Genomic DNA, 18,818 nt, shown 5'->3' with positions numbered 1-18,818 from the left:
AAGTATTATCACAGAAGGAATTGTCAGATCACATGACATTTTCGTGTCTTGGGTAGCAGTGATGTGTTGCTAGATACCGCTCACTGTTTATTATGTTAAATACATGATTTAATATAATTGCCAACGCCGCGAAAACCTACAGGGTCACACACAAAGGACGGATTGATGAGAGATAGAGTAACTAAGGAATATCGTAAGGTACGGTGCCCTTAAGTGGATTATAGAACATCGTAAGGTACGGTGTACTTGAGTAGAATACGAAATATGGTAAGGTACCATGGGCTTAAGTGATTTTGGGCATATTATAAGATATGGGCCAAAATACACTTAAGTGGGCTTTTAGCTTGAAGCCCACACAAGTGGTTCTATAAATAGAACCCTTGTGCAGAAGCACTAAGTGCGGTTGCATTCTTTTCGTTTTCTCTCTCTCTCTCTCTCTCTCTCTTACTCAAAGCCTTCATTCGTACCAGCTAGCACTGAGATTGAAGGAAACCGTTCGTGTGGACTGAGTAGAGACGTTGTCATCGTTCAACGTTCGTGATCGTTTAGTGGATCTGCATCAAAGGGTTTGATCGTCACAAGAGATCTGCATCAAAGGGTTTTGATCGTCAGAAGAGATCTTCACCAAAGGTTTCAACCGTCATAAAAGAGGTAAATATTCTATCACTGATCATGACCATTCGTAAGGATCTCTAAAGGAGAAATTTTAATTTCCACTGCGCTTTGGGTCGCAATTCTCCTTCACATATACCTTCCATTTCTCTCATGTTACAACAATTTAAACTCTCTCTTTTTTTCATCATTATTGAATACAAACTCACACACACCTACTGCATACAAAAGACCAATGCAAACTTATGGTGTTTGGAACATGAACAAACTTGCATCCATAATCATCAAACTTCCAAGCACAAGCTCAAACACACTCCAAATGACATCAGTTTTCAATCAGAAATAAAAAACCTTACAACAAGGTGCTCATGAACACCATATAGTGCTCGTTTGCCCTAAACAACATTAATCAACATAATGCATAAAATGTAAAACTCAGTTTAGAAAATGCCCTAATCAAACACCTGAAAATACAAACTATTGAGAGAAATACCTTCAAGGTGACGGTAACGATGGAGAAGAAAGTGAACAGCAACGGTGGACGCAGATAACTCAGTGAACGTGAACGCAGCAGCAGAAAAAGGCGACGGCGACGACGACGGTGAGGGAGGGAGAACGAATGGAGGACGAGAGTAATCGCAGTAGAGAGTAATCGCAGTAGAGAAAAAACCCAGTTACGTAAACGAAATAGCATATAGAGAGGGAAAATAAAGAGACGTGCAGTATATGTTATAATTTTAATGTTTACTAAAGGGGACCTTAGAGGGCGCTTGTGTAAAAAATGCGCCCTCTAAAGGGGGCCTAAGAGGGCGCTTCTAAAAGCGCTCTCTAAGGCTTTCCAAAAGCGCCTTATAAACTGGAAATGTACATAGACTTAGAGAGCGCTTTTTTAAAAGCGCCCTCTAAGGGTACCCTTAGAGGGCGCTTTCATAAACGCGCCCTCTATTGGTGTCCCTCCATTTCCTCATTATTTTTTCGCTTCACTTTAGAGGGCGCTTTGTTACAAAAGCGCCCTCTAAAGTGCGCTGTCTATTCCAGTTGTTCGCTCCTTATTTTTTCTCTTCACTTTAGAGTGCGCTTTTTTAAGAAAGCGCCCTCTAAGGTGCGCTGTCTATTCCAGTTTTTGGCGTAGTGAAGTAATATTAAACTAATTAGCTAATTTTAATTTAATTGATTAATTAGGTTAATTAAGATTAATTACTTCAATCAATTAATTGAAAGAATTAATCTACACATTAATTAAATTAATTAAGACTAATTACCAAAATCAGTTAATTTAAACATCTTTTAATTAATAATAATAATAATAATAATATTAATAATAATAATAATAAAAACAATAATATCAAAAATAAAATAAAATAAAGAAAACAAGTTGCTAAAAAAAGAAGGGGTGTAGAAGTGAAAAGTCCATACTAGAGGCCCAATAAGCTAATCAATGAAATTTTTATCCAAATAATAAAAAAATTTAAATAAATATTTAAATTAATCCATATTTTCACATATTTTTTAAACTAATTCACTTTTATATGAAAAAAAATTATTTAAAAATAAGTTAGTTTAAAAAATACATGTGGGAATGTGAGTTAGTTTGAATATTTATTTGAAAAGTTGACTATTTGAATTATTTTATCATCCAAAACTGATTTTTTTTCACTAAAACAACTTTATCTTCAACCCAATGAATATGGAGGTCTAAAGCATATTTTATAGTGATATCTTTTAAATTATTAACTATCTTTTGGGTCTTAAAGTCCATTTAAAAATTAACATTTTAAGTTTTTTAAAATATAAATCATTTATTTAATTATTGAATTTAATAGTTTAATATATATAAAATTTTATTAATTTTAATTTTAAAATTTTGTTTCAAAGAAACAAAAGTATGAATGATTAATATTACACCTTAGCTGACGGATATATTAAAAATAAAATTATTATTTTTTAAAATAGTTGATATTAATTTCTTATTTGCGTATAAAATTGTTTTATACGCCATTTAGATTATCTTTTCAATTATTATATTATTAATTGAGATTAATTACTATACACTGTGTAAAAAAATTTATACCGTCGGTTCATCACCATTATCTGTTTATATTATTTTATAGATTTTTAAAATAAAAGTCAATCATCTTTTAATATCCAACGTCTATAATTAATATCAAACATCTTTTAATATCCTTTTACACGGTAAGTTATTTAATAATATTAATATAAGTTATTTAATAATATTCTTTACTTAATTAATATTCACTTATTTAATTTATAAAATTAAATTATAATAATAATATTTTTTCTAATTTATTGACATTTCAACCTGGAAATTTTAAACAATATAAGAGTGCAAAATGGTTATAATAAGTACTACTACTCCATAATATACTAAAGTATTAACTTCAGATATGGAAAAGACGTAAGCAGATGCCTTCACCTTTGAATACTTCTTACATGAATCTCACATTCCTCTCAGCAGATTCCAAGCCATTAAATCCTCTCAGCAAGACATAAGAAATTAGGAATTTTGGGATTTCTAATGGGAGATTTCCTTGGAGTTCGAAGGAAGTCTGAAACTGATATTGGCTCACCGGTATGAAGAAAGTCTTTCAAGTAACTCCTTCTAGTGAAGAGGACAAGGCGACCTTTTGCCGTTCATATGTTAGAAGGACCAACCACGAGATTGTGGTATAGTGCATAAAAAAAAACACATATATATGAAGAGAGAGAGAGAGAGCATTTTCAATAAAATGCTACCATTTTCAAAAGGGCGACATAGCATGGAATTGCCCCCATGCGGAGCACATCAAAATCATCAACGGAAGCCGGCAAGGTTTATGCATTGCAGTCCAGGAGAAGTCAGGAGTATTAGTAATATGATATCATGTACGTCTTATATACATGGTCAATCTCTAATTTTTCTTTTGGCAAGAAAATATCTCACTCCTTTTTGTTTCAATCAAGTGGGTAAGTATGTGGGATCAAACAATAATTCATAGGGTATTGAAAAGTATATTTTTATAAGGAGTTCGTTTAAGCATCTTAGTACCTCAAATCATCCCCAATCTGGTCAGATAGATATAACTATTCAAACCATCGATGATATTTTGCGGGCATGTATCTTGGAAAGTGGGAGTAATTGGAAAGATAACTTGTTATGATAGAATTCACCTACAACAAGAGCCACCTTGTATGGGAGGAAATATTGTTCCTAACGGATTGGTCCTTTGGATTGACTGCATTTAGCGAAATAACTTGGAGAAATTTCCAACAATTTAAGATTGGTCCACCTTCCTAAAGTTGTATGGAACTGCAAAAGGGACACATGTTGGGCGCAATGCTCCAACATGTTGGTACGACATCTGAACCTTGTGCAAAAGGCGTCAGATTGTTTTGTTTTAACTGAATCTTTTGAGAAGATTCAATTATATTTTATTGTTATTGGTTTAACAATATGATTATATGATTTATTGGACAATTCTGAATATCAAATCATCTTTAAACGAGATTTAAACAGACGTCAAATTGTTACGTTTTAACATAATCTTTTGAGAAAATTCAATTATGTTTTATTATTATTGGTTTAGAAATATGATTATATGATCTGTTAGACAGTTGTGAAGATCAAATCAGATTTAAAAGAGAATTAACTTTGAATTTGTAACAAACCAAATCATATCTTATTGTTGGAGATATTCAACAAACAAATTAAATATCCAATATATTCTGCATTAATTCTAGATGAATTAAAGATATTGTCCAAGAAGAAAAGTCCAGAGTTACTTTGCTATATAAGAAGCTCAAACATACATTGGAAAGCAAGCGTTCTCATTGAAAATCTTAGAGTGTTAGGGTTTACAAGAGTCCTTGTTATTTTTATGTACACCTATATATTCTAATGATTTGACATAAAAGATTTGTCTAGTAGAGTTTTCAACTCAACATTTTTATGTACACTTCTATGATTATGTAACTTTTCATAGAAGGTTTGTCTAGTTGAGTTGTAATATTCAACATTCTTTCATCTTGTTAAATTGAAGTTGATTACTAGGTTTAGTGGTTGTTTGTCCCAACATGTTGGTACGACATTTGGGCCTTGTGCAATAGACACCAAATTATTGTGTTTTAACCGATTCTTTTGAGAAGATCCAGTTATGTTTTATTGTTATTGGTTGATTTGTTGGACAATTGTGAAGATGAAATAAGATTTAAAAGAGAATTAAGTTTAAATTTGTAACAAACCAAATCATATCTTTTTGTTTGAGATATTTAAGAAGAAAATTAAATATCCAACAAATTGTCCAAAGATTTTGAAAGAAAATAATTGCAGACCCACAAAGAAAAAACTCAGAGTTATTTTGCTATATAAGTAAAGCAAGCATTCTCATCGAAGATTTTAGAGAGCTAGGGTGGCATGTCAAAAAATATGATTCTTCGTAGGGTATTTGCGTGCTTGCATAAATGATTGAACAAAGTCGTAACCAAACTTTATTTATTCCAAAGAAGGAAAGCAAAAATATCGATAAAACCCTCAAAAGAAAATGAAGATGGTCGTCGTAACCATATTCGGGTTCGGGAGTCGATCACGCAAGGGGAATGTATTAGCACCCCCCTCACTTCTGTTAAACTCAACGAGAATCTTTTAGTTAGATTAGCGATTTAATGTTAGCTTATGTCAATTGTTTTCTTCGAATGATAAAATGTGCAAAAGGGGTCACAAAAAGGTTTTTATTGGGGTGTTTGATGAAATTGCAAGTCTCGCTCCTCTGTATCCTCGGGTACAATGAGGAATTCAAAACTATGTAGTTCTTTATAAAAAAACTACATATTTGTTGGTTGGTTTTATTGAGCGGGTGTTTAGATTGCGCTATAATGGTTAAACGTTGGCTTGTATGCTCGTGGGGGAGGCTTAAGCGCTTGTTTGTATTCACGTTAGAACAAACTAAACAATGTTCTTTTTGAAAATATTTTCGATCGCACGGGAGCGAGAAAATAAGTTTGATGCATTTGAGTATGTTTTAGGCTTGGAAGACGAGTATATATGACTCTCAAGCTATTACGACTTGGGTATAATACTCGGGACTATTATTGGACATTACACCCAAGTAGTCTTTCTAATCCAATTTGTTATGAAAGAGTTTAGAATATTTACGAGTGTTTTAAGCGAAGGACAAACATTTTGGATTGCAAGCTATTACGACTTGGGCTTGGTATTTGGGACTCTGGCTGGATATTACATCTACGTAGTCTTTTTCTTTCAATTTATTGCAAAAAAGAGACACATTAGAATTTTGGCGAAAGACGAGTATTTATGACTTGCAAGCTATTACAACTTAAGTTTAACACTCGGGGATGTGACTTGACCTTTCACCCAGGTAGAAATTTTCTTCCACTATTGTTTAAAACAGTCAAAGTATGAATTAATCATTTTGATTTTGATTTTAAAAAAGCTTAATATTGTATCAAATGTTTGATTTGCGTTGCAGAGCGAATTGTGAAAAAGATTTGAAGTGAATCGGGTTTTGAAAATCCACTTGACGTTGGACCAATAGTTTTTTTAACTGAGAGAATATGTTCATTACAATTACTAATCATTCAATTTAATTTTTAATTAAACAAATACATAAAATAATAATGATAAAACGAATATAGTTCTAAATAATGGCAAAATATGGTATTGATAAATGCATGAGAATATGAGATATGGTGGAGCAAATGACATTTTAACAAGCACTACGCCAAATAAGGGAAAAGAGGGCGCTTATTTTGGCCTATAACAGCGCTTTTAAGCGCCCTCTAAAGTGGTGCTGGCATAGGTAAAGACAGCGCTTTGTTTTCCTAGAGAAAGCGCTCTCTAAAGTGGCCCTTTAAGGGCCACATTATAGTGCGCTTTCAGAAAAAAGCGCCCTCTGGAGTGGTCCATAAAGGGCCACCTTAGAGGGCGCTTTCTGGACAAAGCGCCCTCTAAAGTTGTCAATGTAAAGTGTTTAGAGGGCGCTTCCTACAGAAAGCGCCCTCTAAAGTGTTAGTTATTTTAAAAAAATTTGTTTGAAAAACAGTGGGTATTTAATCGGGAACCTGTGCATGCTGCAAAAGTGTAAAATTCATATTGATTTCATCCTTTAATCCAATGTTATACACCATTAATCCATTGATATATACAACATGAATCCATTTATATACAACATTAATCCTCCATATATACAACATTAATATATTGATATTCATGCATGTACAACAACATTCCATACATATATGTACAACAACTACAACCTATATGATTCTTTGATCAATAATGAATTGACACAATTCATCCTTCATTTCATCCAAATGAGCTCTTGAGTAAGATTTGTATTCGTCAAAGTACTACAATTAAGAGAATAAAACATATTCATGATTTAGTAACAAATTAGATGAAATATCCGATAATATTAAAATAAACCCTAAGTTATTATTCCATACCATTTTTGGGATGTCTATACGATTCAACGCAATGATATCTCTCATAAATCTCAATACAAAAAATCCGCAATCGACCGAATTGTTTTGCTGAGGACACTACACAGAAAAACAAACAAACAATATATATATATATATATAGTTAATTTCTTACAAACACTATTATAAGCAAAAATAAGAAACTTAATATATACCTGAACTCTGACCCAGGTAATGTCCTTCCTATTACGATAATTCTTTTTCGATCTAAATTTTAGTATTTCCCTAACAAAATAAAAACGTATATTGAGATCAATCTGACAGACATAATTAAATATACAAATACACACGAATATTTAGGGGAATTTCACTTACGCGTCAACCGTCTTCTTCATACTCGGATATTTACTCCAATCACCCGATAACGAATCGAGATAATACACCATTAGTCTCGAAAGATCCATAGCAACCAACACCCAGTGACCACTGTAAAATAAAACAAAAATTTAGATGCATGAAAATTTTCTACGTAAAAGATATACATAGATTAGAATGAAATTATTAGAAAGAAAATCTAACCCGTTGCCAGAATTAAACGGTAAAAAATACAAAGTGGGTGTAGTATTATCGCCGGCCGCCATGAATCTATCGACTAGTTCATTCTTTACGGATGTTGGATTTTTCGTTATTAACGTTGTGTTGATACGGGAAGCAGCAATAAAATTGAATCGGTTACACAATTCAGTTCCCCGCATCAATGTGTCATACATATACCTTAAATAGAAACATAATAAACATTAGACTACTTATTGAAATGTGTAAATAAATTGTTCAACTAAGTAAATAATAGATTGATCGGAGTACCATATGTATGTATGAATGACAGCGATGCCCAATTCTTCGTGTTCAAAAAGTTGTTGCATGTCCTCCTTTGCAATTATTTCGGAATGAGCAATTCCGAAAACACCTTCATCAATATCTACACTACGGATGGCGCCGTGCATAATATCTGACTCTTCCACCATTTTCTCAAGACGCATCATAATTTGAGATTTTGTCCCGGACGTCGTTGGAATATTCTTACCAGCTTTTTTCAACTTTCGACCGGGAACCTAAAAATTCATATAAATTAAATCATGACTTTTTGTGATGCAACAGAATCGTTGCGTATATAATTCAATGGGTATATATATTTGTACCTCTTTTTGAGATGCAACCGACTTGATGCGTCTTGAAATCCCTTTACCAGCTTTATGTGTGGGTCTTGTAGGAGTCTAACATTACCATGTAATAAGGATTGATTAAATATCATAATTGTAGCTGAATTGAAATGTGAATACTAAATATTCATAATCATTTAGAACATATATACCTCGGCATCTGGGAAAATTAGATCTGACGGTCATCCAACAAAGGATCCGACTGCATCTCGCATCAACGTTGTCTCTGAAACAACGTCAGGTAATGGTAGAAGCGCGTCCGTATCTAATACAAGGTCAACCGAAACTTTCATATATCCCACCGGGAGGGGATTATGGTGAAGTAATTCACCCGAAGTGTTGTGCACTTTTCCCTTGCCAACTATGCTATAAGTTGGTGACGATAGATACAGCTGACAAGGTGTAATGCCCTAAACCAATAATAAATGTTATTGTTAACGTGTATATGTGTCAAGTAAAAAAGTGCTATTTTAATTTCATAATAACATATATAATTACCTCGGGAAATTTCGGTTGACAATTGATACTAGCTCGGTCACTAGTATCTTTTACCTCGGAACCACACCTTTCCTCTCTATACCTTGCATTCTCCTTTTGCAGTTCGAGTACTTGTGCCCTTAACTCCGCCAAGGTCTCCATCACCTCTTTGTTGGTAGGATTTTTTGTTTTTGGTTTTTTATAAAATGACGACGGAGTCACACCAAAACCCTTACCCCTCACACGACCGGAATACTCAGGAACATTTAGTACTCGACTAAGTACGCTCCTGCAATCCTGGACCTCGGTTGAAGGTAAGGTTTGGGATAAAGTCTCCTGAAATATTATTAGAGGAGATTAAAAATGAATTATATGTCTAACAAAATTTTCGATATAATTAAAGAAATAATGTTACATATACTTACACATTCGTCATAAACATTTTGAACCGCTTCAACGACAGCCCCATCCTTCCCAACCCGAGCAGCCTTCCACAATACGTGCTCCGGAAGAGATGTTGCGTCACTTTTCTCCTCGGCTAGCTACACATTGAATCAGATTATAAGATCATCAATTATAACATATTGTGACAATGTATAAGCTCATAGCATTTGAATATACTCACAATTCTTTGTTGTAACCGTGCATATCCCGTACGCCCTTTTTTGTACGGATACGCGGGTTTTGATGCCCTTTTTCGATTTTTGTCGCTTACTTCCTGGATAAAAAAGTTTAAGGCATATCAGAACCAAGTAACTTAACAATTATATAATACCATAATTAATAGACATTACATGGAATTTTTCGTTTCTTCGTTTGGCGACAAAGTTATCCCATTCTTCGGCTGAAATAATCTCCGCATACTTCATTGGCCGTTCTGCTTCAACAAATTTTCCTTCCTCATCCTTGAGAAATTTGTTGGACAAAAAGGATCGAAATCCTCGAAGTCTTTTTCCGGCCAATTGAATACAATATTTTTGCCGGCTTTCATTGATGTGAAAGGATCTCTAAAAAACATACACATGGAGTGTGTTATTATAAGTAATATTATAACAGTATATGGTCAACAAATAGTCAACAAAAAAAACATATAACAATATATGGTAAGTACCTGTATCTCGGACCATATTTTTTCTTTGCCAACCTTCAATTCCGGACTTCTCCAATTATCACATGTAATCGGAATATGTTGTCGAACAAGGAAACCAATGTAACTTGCCAACATTGAACCGTTAGGCTCAATTAGTTGGTCTTCAGCACTCCAATGTACTTCGAATTTTTTACCCTTGTCTCTTGCACGAATGATTGACTTCATAACAGTCAATCCTCGTTTGATTTCTTTTTCAACATTGTTACGTGATCCACTCGCGTCATGGGTATCGTCTTGGTTACTAGCCATTTTATCTGTAATATAGAAATGATTCAATAAGACCCAAGTAAGACAATGACCATATTCGTGAAGCTACACAAAAAACACATTCATATACCTTCCATTTCTCTCATTTTACAACAATCTAAACTCTCTCTTTTTTTCATCATTATTGAATACAAACTCACACACACCTACTGCATACAAAAGACCAATGCAAACTTATGGTGTTTGGAACATGAACAAACTTGCATCCATAATCATCAAACTTCCAAGCACAAGCTCAAACACACTCCAAATGACATCAGTTTTCAATCAGAAATAAAAAACCTTACAACAAGGTGCTCATGAACACCATATAGTGCTCGTTTCCCTAAACAACATTAATCAACATAATGCACAAAATGTAAAACTCAATTTAGAAAATGCCCTAATCAAACACCTGAAAATACAAACTATTGAGAGAAATACCTTCAAGGTGACGGTAACGATGGAGAAGAAAGTGAACAGCGACGGTGGACGCAGATAACTCAGTGAACGTGAACGCAGCAGCAGAAAAAGGCGACGGCGACGACGACGGTGAGGGAGGGAGAACGAACGGAGGACGAGAGTAATCGCAGTAGAGAGTAATCGCAGTAGAGAGAAAACCCAGTTACGTAAACGAAATAGCATATAGAGAGGGAAAATAAAGAGACGTGCAGTATATGTTATAATTTTAATGTTTACTAAAAGGGACCTTAGAGGGCGCTTGTGTAAAAAACGCGCCCTCTAAAGGGGGCCTAAGAGGGCGCTTCTAAAAGCGCTCTCTAAGGCTTTCCAAAAGCGCCTTATAAACTGGAAATGTACATAGACTTAGAGAGCGCTTTTTTAAAAGCGCCCTCTAAGGGTACCCTTAGAGGGCGCTTTCATAAACGCGCCCTCTATTGGTGTCCCTCCATTTCCTCATTATTTTTTCGCTTCACTTTAGAGGGCGCTTTGTTACAAAAGTGCCCTCTAAAGCGCGCTGTCTATTCCAGTTGTTCGCTCCTTATTTTTTCTCTTCACTTTAGAGTGCGCTTTTTTAAGAAAGCGCCCTCTAAGGTGCGCTGTCTATTTCAGTTTTTGGCGTAGTGAAGTAATATTAAACTAATTAGCTAATTTTAATTTAATTGATTAATTAGGTTAATTAAGATTAATTACTTCAATCAATTAATTGAAAGAATTAATCTACACATTAATTAAATTAATTAAGACTAATTACCAAAATCAGTTAATTTAAACATCTTTTAATTAATAATAATAATAATAATAATAATAATAATAATAATAATAATAATAATAATAATAAAAACAATAGTATCAAAAATAAAATAAAATAAAGAAAACAAGTTGCTAAAAAAAGAAGGGGTGTAGAAGTGAAAAGTCCATACTAGAGACCCAATAAGCTAATCAATGAAATTTTTATCCAAATAATAAAAAAATTTAAATAAATATTTAAATTAATCCATATTTTCACATATTTTTTAAACTAATTCACTTTTATATTAAAAAAAATTTATTTAAAAATAAGTTAGTTTAAAAAATACATGTGGGAATGTGAGTTAGTTTGAATATTTATTTGAAAAGTTGACTATTTGAATTATTTTATCATCCAAAACTGATTTTTTTTCACTAAAACAACTTTATCTTCAACCCAATGAATATGGAGGTCTAAAGCATATTTTATAGTGATATCTTTTAAATTATTAACTATCTTTTGGGTCTTAAAGTCCATTTAAAAATTAACATTTTAAGTTTTTTAAAATATAAATTATTTATTTAATTATTGAATTTAATAGTTTAATATATATAAAATTTTATTAATTTTAATTTTAAAATTTTGTTTCAAAAGAAACAAAAGTATGAATGATTAATATTACACCTTAGCTGACGGATATATTAAAAATAAAATTATTATTTTTTAAAATAGTTGATATTAATTTCTTATTTGCGTATAAAATTGTTTTATACGCCATTTAGATTATCTTTTCAATTATTATATTATTAATTGAGATTAATTACTATACACTGTGTAAAAAAATTTATACCGTCGGTTCATCACCATTATCTGTTTATATTATTTTATAGATTTTTAAAATAAAAGTCAATCATCTTTTAATATCCAACGTCTATAATTAATATCAAACATCTTTTAATATCCTTTTACACGGTAAGTTATTTAATAATATTAATATAAGTTATTTAATAATATTCTTTACTTAATTAATATTCACTTATTTAATTTATAAAATTAAATTATAATAATAATATTTTTTCTAATTTATTGACATTTCAACCTGGAAATTTTAAACAATATAAGAGTGCAAAATGGTTATAATAAGTAATACTACTCCATAATATACTAAAGTATTAACTTCAGATATGGAAAAGACGTAAGCAGATGCCTTCACCTTTGAATACTTCTTACATGAATCTCACATTCCTCTCAGCAGATTCCAAGCCATTAAATCCTCTCAGCAAGACATAAGAAATTAGGAATTTTGGGATTTCTAATGGGAGATTTCCTTGGAGTTCGAAGGAAGTCTGAAACTGATATTGGCTCACCGGTATGAAGAAAGTCTTTCAAGTAACTCCTTCTAGTGAAGAGGACAAGGCGACCTTTTGTCGTTCATATGTTAGAAGGACCAACCACGAGATTGTGGTATAGTGCATCAAAAAAAACACACACACACACACACATATATATATATATATATATATATATATATATATATATATATATATATATATATATATATATATATATATATATATATATATATATATATATATATATATATATATATATATATATATATATATATATATATATATATATATATATATATATATATATATATATATATAGAGAGAGAGAGAGAGAGAGAGAGAGAGAGAGAGAGCATTTTCAATAAAATGCTACCATTTTCAAAAGGGCGACATAGCATGGAATTGCCCCCATGCGGAGCACATCAAAATCATCAACGGAAGCCGGCAAGGTTTATGCATTGCAGTCCAGGAGAAGTCAGGAGTATTAGTAATATGATATCATGTACGTCTTATATACATGGTCAATCTCTAATTTTTCTTTTGGCAAGAAAATATCTCACTCCTTTTTATTTCAATCAAGTGGGTAAGTATGTGGGATCAAACAATAATTCATAGGGTATTGAAAAGTATATTTTTATAAGGAGTTCGTTTAAGCATCTTAGTACCTCAAATCATCCCCAATCTGGTCAGATAGATATAACTATTCAAACCATCGATGATATTTTGCGGGCATGTATCTTGGAAAGTGGGAGTAATTGGAAAGATAACTTGTTATGATAGAATTCACCTACAACAAGAGCCACCTTGTATGGGAGGAAATATTGTTCCTAACGGATTGGTCCTTTGGATTGACTGCATTTAGCGAAATAACTTGGAGAAATTTCCAACAATTTAAGATTGGTCCACCTTCCTAAAGTTGTATGGAACTGCAAAAGGGACACATGTTGGGCGCAATGCTCCAACATGTTGGTACGACATCTGAACCTTGTGCAAAAGGCGTCAGATTGTTTTGTTTTAACTGAATCTTTTGAGAAGATTCAATTATATTTTATTGTTATTGGTTTAACAATATGATTATATGATTTATTGGACAATTCTGAATATCAAATCATCTTTAAACGAGATTTAAACAGACGTCAAATTGTTACGTTTTAACATAATCTTTTGAGAAAATTCAATTATGTTTTATTATTATTGGTTTAGAAATATGATTATATGATCTGTTAGACAGTTGTGAAGATCAAATCAGATTTAAAAGAGAATTAACTTTGAATTTGTAACAAACCAAATCATATCTTATTGTTGGAGATATTCAACAAACAAATTAAATATCCAATATATCCTGCATTAATTCTAGATGAATTAAAGATATTGTCCAAGAAGAAAAGTCCAGAGTTATTTTGCTATATAAGAAGCTCAAACATACATTGGAAAGCAAGCGTTCTCATTGAAAATCTTAGAGTGTTAGGGTTTACAAGAGTCCTTGTTATTTTTATGTACACCTATATATTCTAATGATTTGACATAAAAGATTTGTCTAGTAGAGTTTTCAACTCAACATTTTTATGTACACTTCTATGATTATGTAACTTTGCATAGAAGGTTTGTCTAGTTGAGTTGTAATATTCAACATTCTTTCATCTTGTTAAATTGAAGTTGATTACCAGGTTTAGTGGTTGTTTGTCCCAACATGTTGGTACGACATCTAGGCCTTGTGCAATAGACACCAAATTATTGTGTTTTAACCGATTCTTTTGAGAAGATCCAGTTATGTTTTATTGTTATTGGTTGATTTGTTGGACAATTGTGAAGATGAAATAAGATTTAAAAGAGAATTAAGTTTAAATTTGTAACAAACCAAATCATATCTTTTTGTTTGAGATATTTAAGAAGAAAATTAAATATCCAACAAATTGTCCAAAGATTTTGAAAGAAAATAATTGCAGATCCACAAAGAAAAAACTCAGAGTTATTTTGCTATATAAGTAAAGCAAGCATTCTCATCGAAGATTTTAGAGAGCTAGGGTGGCATGTCAAAAAATATGATTCTTCGTAGGGTATTTGCGTGCTTGCATAAATGATTGAACAAAGTCGTAACCAAACTTTATTTATTCCAAAGAAGGAAAGCAAAAATATCGATAAAACCCTCAAAAGAAAATGAAGATGGTCGTCGTAACCATATTCGGGTTCGGGAGTCGATCACGCAAGGGGAATGTATTAGCACCCCCTCACTTCTGTTAAACTCAACGAGAATCTTTTAGTTAGATTAGCGATTTAATGTTAGCTTATGTCAATTGTTTTCTTCGAATGATAAAATATGCAAAAGGGGTCACAAAAAGGTTTTTATTGGGGTGTTTGATGAAATTGCAAGTCTCGCTCCTACGTATCCTCGGGTACAATGAGGAATTCAAAACTATGTAGTTCTTTATAAAAAAACTACGTATTTGTTGGTTGGTTTTATTGAGCAGGTGTTTAGATTGCGCTATAATGGTTAAACGTTGACTTGTATGCTCGTGGGGGAGGCTTAAGCGCTTGTTTGTATTCACGTTAGAACAAACTAAACAATGTTCTTTTTGAAAATATTTTCGATCGCACGGGAGCGAGAAAATAAGTTTGATGCATTTGAGTATGTTTTAGGCTTGGAAGACGAGTATATATGACTCTCAAGCTATTACGACTTAGGTATAATACTCGGGACTATTATTGGACATTACACCCTGTAGCACCTCAAATTTGCACCTATCATTGTACATACATTTTCATATTAGGTCCTAGCATATCATGGTCCATTGCATAGCATTGCATTGCCTCATTTGCCTCAAGTGCAAGCCAATCAAGGAATTAGGTCAAACTGATCAGGAGATCAGTCAACCAAGCAAGCAAGTGCATTTCTCAAGGAGCCAAGGCCCTAGGGTTTGTCCAACAAGATCACATGACTTGGGGGTCCATTTGAAGTGTTCAAGTCAAGGGTTGAAGGCTCAGAGGTCATCAGTTCCCACACAGACAGTCAAAAACCCTAGACAGTCAACAGTCAGTCAAAGCAGTGGATGGTGGCCATTCTTGTGGGATTTGGGCACCATGATCAATAATCAAGAGTTCATACAACTTGGAAATTCATTTGAAGTCAAGTTCTCAAGGAATTAGGGTTTGGAAGTCATCAGTCAATGCGCAGTCAGCCAGAAACCCTAAAAGTCAACTGTTGGTCAACTGTCCATTTAATCAGTGATTTGATGATGGAATTGGTTTGTGAGAGCTCATTCATGGCCAAATAGCCTTCATATATCATGTCAAACACCATCATGGAAGAATTTGAAGCCAGAGCAAAAATTTCCAAAAATGGAAACTGGGCCTGTAACTGAAACTTACCAAAAATGGAAAGTCTTGATCCTCAAACTTACATCATGATACAAGCTTCAAATGAATTTTTGCCCAACATGAAAGTTGAAGATCTTGTTCTCCCATTTCCAAAAAGTCCAAGAACTCTCAATTCCCATGTGTGGTTGGCAAGTTATGATCGAATCGATTTCAGAAAATCTTGAACTTCAAAGGGCCATATCTCTCAAACCATTTGGCCAATTTTGGTGGGATTTTTTCCTACAAGTCACATTTGATCCCCTCTTTCCAAAAATATAAATTTCATAAGCCAAAACTTCACCAATCAAAATGGCATTTTTTGACCTATCTCATTTAAATGCAAGTTTGACCAATGTTTGACTTTTTGATATAAACATTTTTCTAACATTTGGCCAATTGAAATAGCTCAGAAATATCATTTAAAATGTGTTTGCCAAGTTAAATTATGCAGTACACATGTATCCATGCTAGCTTGCTTGAATTTGGCAAAAGTACAATTTCACCATGCTATCCATACTTGCATTTGAGCCATGCTTTGTACTTCATCAAAACAGAAAATTAGCAGGTCATTTGCTGTCATTAGAACCACAATTTGCAGCCTAAAACCAACAGCAAAAGGCCATGCTTGCTTGCTTGAAATTGGGAAGAAAAGGACAAATGCAACAACCACATCCCATAAGCCATGCTTTTACCACAAGACAGCAGACTTTGACCATGATTTTCTGTCAAACCAATCCTAATAGCAGGGCATGGTATTTTTCTGTCAAGACAACACTGCAGACAAAATTCATTCATTTTTTTTTCTAAACATCACCTTGCTTTGCACTTTCAAAAAAAGTCTGTCCCAAAATGCAAAGAGCTTAAGCCTTGGTTGTTTCACCACCATTTTCATCATGTTGAACCACCATCAAACATAACATAACACTGCAAACAAACCTCATTCATTCAAACTCACCTCACTTGCATTTACCAAAAAAACTGTCAAAGCTCACAATGAACAAAACCTTGGCTTTGCTTGTAACAAGAATCAAACTTCATTTTCCTGTCATGAGGAACTAGCAGCCTCTAACCATACAAATCCTCACTCTCTCACTTGGCATTTCCCTCCACAAAATTGCAAGATCCTGTTTAAAATAGAAGCAACAGCAAACAGCATACAGAAGCATGATTTCCTGCTACTGTAAACAGAAGTAGCAGCCACATAGAACAAACCAACTTCACTCATGAAAAAATCACTTTGGCCATTTCCTAAAAGAGAGCTGTCAAAAACTCCAAACCACAAGGCAACTTCTAACAGCAGATTTTTGTACCTCATTTTTCTGTCATAAGAAACATATAGCAGTCACCAAGCCTAGCCTTGCTTTGCTTTTCCTCCATCATTCATCATTTTGAACCCTAATGGCAAAAGGCAGTTCAAAAACAACATAGCAAAACCTCAAGACCATTTTCTGTCAAAAGCTTCAAAAGAAAAAGAACCTAGCCTTGCATTGTGTTTTCAACATCCATTCTATCATTTTCTGTCATTTAACAAGCCTTGCTAGCAACCATCCAACTAGCAGCCACACAAACCACTTGGCAAAAACAGAAAACACTAATTCTCTAAAGATTTCATTTTTCACACTTTTGCAAAAATCTGTCAAAGAACTTCCAGAAGAACAAAAACCTTGCCTTGCTTGATACAATATCCATTTCATCATTTTTCTGTCACCTGCAAACCCTAATGGCAGCCATCTAAAACAACAGAAAACTCATACTCTCTCACTTGCAATTTTCACGATTTTGGATTTCTGCTCAAAACTCCAAAACCCTCGAGCTAGCTTTCATGGTTTCATGCTCTAGCCATCTTTGTGAGCTCCTTTGAAGCATCAAACCTCACCTGTGCACCCTCCCCTCATTCTGTTTTTCTTCAATGCACAACAATGGCAGATCGTGGTTTGTCTATTCCTAAGCATTCTTAAGCTGAAAGAACCTCATCATCCATCATTTCAAAGCCTAGGGAACGTCTGTTTCAAGCATCCAAGAGCAAAAACACTTGAATCAACCCTGCCCTGCAGATTTGGTCAGTCCCTCGAATCTTTTGTTTCCTAAAATAATGCCATGCTTATGATAGTTCACTTTATGCTGATTCTAATAAACCTTAGTTTGCTTGAAATGGTTGTGTATTTTTGGAGATATGCTGATCTGAAGTTTAGTGTTCATGTGTGTTTTTGCACGAATCTTGTTTGTTTATGTGCTTTGATGAAAATGAATAATGGATTATGTATGTATGATGCATGAGGATCACATTGCTATACTCATTTCTTGTTTCTGGGCATTTGGAATTTTCGAGCTCATGAAGGTGATGAAGTTGTTGCCCTGCTGTTCATGAACCCCATCATATTTGCCAGAAATCCTGTTGCATACATACATATGTGTTGGACACTATTGCTGCTGGTGACTGCATGGTGTATTTCATTGCCATGATGCTTGGTCGAATTTTGTTTATGATGTTGATTACATGAATGCATTTTGCTGCTGTTAAACCCCTTGTCCTGCCCAGAAAATTTGCAAGAACTTATGCTTGTCTTGTTGTCATTTGATGTTGCATGATGATAGTACTTCCTTGCCATGATTAATTGTTGATGCTGGGTGTTGTTGTTGTTCATGATCGATGCTTGAAAATACCATGAATGTTGCTGCTGTTAAACCCTAGGGTTTTTGAACCCAAAATTTGAAGCTCCATTGGCCAGTTTACTGTTCCATTGGCAACAGCCAATGAGAACATTTCCTCTGCGCGCCCAAAA

At 33.5% G+C, this 18,818-nt stretch overlaps 1 long non-coding RNA gene across 1 annotated transcript; it reads right to left on the bottom strand.

Moving 5' to 3' along the window:
* Window positions 1-1,057: 1,057 nt before the first annotated feature.
* On the bottom strand, window positions 1,058-7,555 carry LOC127087731 (uncharacterized). The gene is made up of 3 exons (XR_007790011.1): window positions 7,423-7,555; window positions 7,263-7,332; window positions 1,058-1,076 (listed from the first exon to the last, which is right to left on the bottom strand). It is a non-coding gene; the product is annotated as an uncharacterized LOC127087731 (long non-coding RNA).
* Window positions 7,556-18,818: the final 11,263 nt, after the last annotated feature.

Source organism: Lathyrus oleraceus, chromosome 5, assembly GCF_024323335.1.
Source record: "Lathyrus oleraceus cultivar Zhongwan6 chromosome 5, CAAS_Psat_ZW6_1.0, whole genome shotgun sequence".
NCBI classification, from domain to species: Eukaryota; Viridiplantae; Streptophyta; class Magnoliopsida; order Fabales; family Fabaceae; genus Lathyrus; species Lathyrus oleraceus.
The sequence above is the reverse complement of the archived record's forward strand: the minus strand, read 5'-3'. Positions and strand labels throughout refer to the sequence as shown.